The sequence below is a fragment of the Mobula birostris genome, chromosome 13 (assembly GCF_030028105.1).
Source record: "Mobula birostris isolate sMobBir1 chromosome 13, sMobBir1.hap1, whole genome shotgun sequence".
NCBI classification, from domain to species: domain Eukaryota; kingdom Metazoa; phylum Chordata; class Chondrichthyes; order Myliobatiformes; family Myliobatidae; genus Mobula; species Mobula birostris.
Window position 1 is genome coordinate 53,418,745 of NC_092382.1, and position 4,619 is coordinate 53,423,363.

At 41.0% G+C, this 4,619-nt stretch overlaps 1 protein-coding gene across 1 annotated transcript in view; it reads left to right on the plus strand.

The window, feature by feature from the left end:
• LOC140206847 (uncharacterized) overlaps positions 1-4,619 on the plus strand; it is a 69,082-nt gene that overhangs the window by 29,905 nt on the left and 34,558 nt on the right. The gene's annotated exons all lie outside the window — the stretch shown is intronic.

The window sequence follows — 4,619 nt, forward strand, 5'->3', positions numbered from 1 at the left end:
CTGTCTCCTTGGCCCTCTCCTTTACTCTCTGTGCACCCATGACTTGTGTGGCCACCCACAGCTCCAATCTGCTAAATACATTTGCTGATGACACTACATTGATTGGCCTAATGTCAAATAATAACTTTCAATTGATCAAATGCCTCCTGACAGGGCTCGGTCCAAACAAACTTTTCACCCTTCTTCAGGAGATTAGTCAGAGGAAGAGCGATATCTGCAAAGTTCTTACAGAACTTATGATAATATCCAACCATTCCTAGAAACCTTCTAAGAGGCTTCTTACCAGTTGGAATAGGAACTTCAGAAATTGCCTGAACAGGTGACAACTTGCCTCGACCTACTACATAGCCAAGATAGGTCACAGTGGCATGGCCAAATTCACTCTCAGCTAAGTTAACTGTAAGGTTGGCCTGGGAAAGCCTGTCAAACAGCTTTTCTACTGCAGAGATATGCTCTTCCCAAGTGTCACTCCCTGTGACTAAGTCATCAATATAGGCAACTGCGTGTTCTAACCCTCAAATTACAGAATCAATCATTCTCTGGAATGTTCCTGGAGCATTTTTCATTCCAAATGGCAAAACATTGTATTCATACCACCCAGAAGGTGTCACAAACGCAGAAATTTCTCTACCTCTGTCCATCAATGGAACACACCAATACCCTTTCAACAGATCAATCTTTGTAAGAAATTTACCTCTTCCAACCTTATCCATGCAATCATCCACCCTAGAGATAGAATAGGCATCTGTTTATGTTACTGCATTTACCTTCCTATAATCAGTGGAAAATCTAACACTACCATCAGGTTTGGGCACAATAACGCAGGGTGAGCTCCAATCTGATGTTGAAGGCCTAATAATACCATTTTCAGCATATATTCAATTTCTTGCTCAGCCAATTTATGCTTTTCTACGTTCATGCAATACGGCTGTTGCTTAATTGGTTTGGCTTGACCAATATCTACGTCATGTACTGTGAACGTGGTTTGCTTGTCAAAATAAGGCTTTATCATATTTATGTGTACCACCTGTGTTAGTTTACGTCGGTCAGGTGTTTTAATAACATAATTCACATCATTACTTGGAGAGACTATTTCATACGGTCCATTGAATTTCGCCTGAAGTGGATTCGTCAACATTGGAAATAAGGCAAGCACCTTATCCCCCACCTGACATTTTCTTTTGCAAGCCCACTCATCAAATTAACACTTCATTTTGTTTTGAGAAATCTTTAAGTTTTGTCTCGCTGGACTACAGGCTTGGTGTAGTTTATTTTTGAACTTCAAAACATAGTCTAACAGGTTAACATGTACATCCCCATCAGTCCATTGTTCCTTTAACAAGGTCAAAGTTCCCCTCACTCTATGACCAAATATAAGTTCAAATGGACTAAAGCCCAGTCTTTCCTGTACCGAGACACTTACTGCGAACAAAAGCAAAAAAGACAGTTTGCCTTCATCCAAGTCTTTTCCATTTTCTACACAGTATGTCTTAATCTTTGTTTTGAGGGTAGAATGAAATCTTTCTAAAGCCCTTTGTAATTCTGGATGGTATGCAGACGATGTAATTTTTTTAGTTCCCAGTTCATAAACTACCTGCTGGAACAATCCAGATGTAAAATTACTTCATTGATCAGACTGGATTTCTCTAGGCAAACCAAATAAAGTAAAAAAAACTGATAAGAGCCCTCCCCACAGTTTTAGCTTTAATATTTCTGAGAGGTATTGCTTCTGAGACTCTGGATGCAGTGCACATAATAGTTAGCAAATACTGATGGCCAGCTTTAGTCTTTGGCAATGGGCCAACACAATCTACTATAGCTTTGGAAAAGGGTTCACTGAAAGCAAGTATAGGCCGGAGTGGGGCCACTGGGGTGAACTGATTGGGTTTACCCACAGCTTGACAAGTGCGACAGGTTCTGCAATAGGTCACAACATCTTTCCTCAAATTAGGCCAGTAAAATTATTTCATAATCCTGCTTACAGTTTTATTCACTCCAAAATATACAAGATATTAAGAGGAGTAGATAGAGTGGATAGCCAGCGCCTCTTCCCCAGGGCACCACCGCTCAATACAAGAGGGCATGGCTTTAAGGTAAGGGGTGGGAAGTTCAAGGGGGATATTAGAGGAAGGTTTTTTACTCAGAGAGTGGTTGGTGTGTGGAATGCACTGCCTGAGTCAGTGGTGGAGGCAGATACACTAGTGATGTTTAAGGGACTACTAGACAGGTACATGGAGGAATTTAAGGTGGGGGGTTATATGGAAGGCAGGGTTTAAGGGTCGGCACAACATTGTGTGCCATAGGGCCTGAACTGTTCTAGGTTCTCAATGGCCACCTAAGGGCATACTGTGGGGGAAAGTTAAAATTTCAGTCCTATAAACTTTAGGGACTACAACTTGGTGAACAATTGCCCATTCCTCACTCGCAGGTATAGCAGGTGGCCTCCACTTCCTCATTAACACTCCATCCTTGAGATAATACCCTACTGGCACTTTCTTATCCGCATCATCTGAGACAGCTGTTTTTTTTTAAAGGTTCAGTCTCAGGGTCTCAATTCTGTTCTGCTATAAACTCCTTCCTAGACACGGATAAATCTTTCTCATCAGACTTAGTACCTGAATCCTGTTGAAACAATGAAGGCAGAAAAGACCCTTACAAGTCATCATAACCTGATCCCGATTTTGGCTGTCATAGGTACCAGAATCATGCTGCACAGAACCGTCTCCATTGGCAGACTTTTTAGCCATACTTTGAGTTACTGCGCAGGAAGGATAAATATTAAAATCCATCTGTGGGTCGTCAGTGGTTGGCTTAGTTGTCAACTACACTGCAGGAACAACTTTACCATCTGCCAGGTCATTCCCTCACAGCAAAGTAACATCTTCCACCGGTAAACTGGAGCATAATCTGATTTTAACAGGTCCAAAAACCAACCCTGACTATAAAGTTACCCTGTGCAATGGCACAGAAACCATGCCACCCCCAATGCCTTTAATAAGATTTACCTCACCAATGTTAGTCTCATCACCAAACTTTAGAACACTGTCTAACGTAACTGACTGAGAAGCCCAGTATCTCGAAGAATTTTCATTGGTATCGGGGTTGACCCTTCCTTTACTAATACAAACCCATCTGACATAAAATGATCGAATCCCTTCTTAACTCAGTCAGACCTCTCAGTCCTTAACTAAGCCTCAACAGAATGTTCAGAACCCTGTGGGTTTATAGGTGCTTCAACATACAGATCACAGGCATTTCGGACGGCCTCCTTTTCCTTTTTCTTCTTCGGGATAGAATAATTAGCTATCATATGACCAGCTTTCTTACAATAGTAACAAGAAAGATCAGAATATTTCTCCTTCAACTGCTTCCCTTCATCCTTACTCTTGTTACTAATCCCAGCTTTAACTTCTGGTTTACCCTGGTTATTCCTGCTACTCTTTTGGAAGCTCTTATTCCGGGTAAACTGAACCTTATGAGTTAAAGCAAACTCATCTGCTAATCTAGCAGACTATTGCAAAGTGGCAGCATCCTTTTCATCTAAGCATGTCTTTATGTCATCAGGGATGCACCTTTTGAATTCTTCAATTAAAACCAACTCTTTCAAGCTGTTAAAATCATCATTTACATTTTCATATGTGCGCCGGCATTCAAAACACACAAACTTCTCATAAGCAAATTTCATACAACAATTTTCTTAAATTTCTAAACCTTTGCCTGTATGCTTCTGGGACCAACTTGTAAGCTTTCAGCACAGCCTGTTTCACAATGTCATAATCAGCTGCTTCATCAACTGTCAAGGCAGAATAGGCTCGCTGAACCTTCCCCTTAATTACACTTTGTCAGAGAATTGGCCAACCCGCTTTTGGTCACTTTAAACTCTGAGCAAACTTCTCAAAATGCTGGAAGTATTTATCAACCTCTGCCTCATCAAATGGAGGTACTAATTTAACTTCCTGACTGGACTCAAACTTATCACCAGAGTGTAACATTAGACCCCTTTGCAGCAATCTATCTTTTCCAGCTCATACAGCCTCTGTCGTTTTGCTTCCTCCCTCTGTTTTTCTGCCTCTCTAGCCTCAAGCTGCCTCTGCCATTCTGCAGCCTCCATCTTTAATTTTTCTAACTTGTACAGGAGCGCAAACTCAGTGGGTTTACTTTCAGGAAACACCTCCAACTCCTCCACTTTAAACACACCCTTGGATAAACAATGCTCAGTTATTATCCTCTGCATCTGTGACCTCCTCATTGTCAATTTCACCTTTCCAAGTTTTAACTTTTTAGCAAGACTCAACAACTCAATCCTTCTGGCATCCTCTAATGCTTCAGAGGTTGGCGCTTGCAGAAATCTATCAACATCCATTGCTGCTGATTTTTCACACACAAATAAATCAAAAGGGATTTCCCCAATGAAACTGATAATCAATATGCCCCCAAATTTGTTCATATCCCGGACGCAGGCCCCAATTTTGTTACGAACCGTAATGCTTTAGAAACGAACCAGTAGCAATAGACTACACCTGGAGTCTGGTTTTGATGTTAAAATCACTACCTTTATTAGTATCTACTTATAAGATAGTAACTAAAACAAGGTAAACAAAATTGAACAGTGTGACATG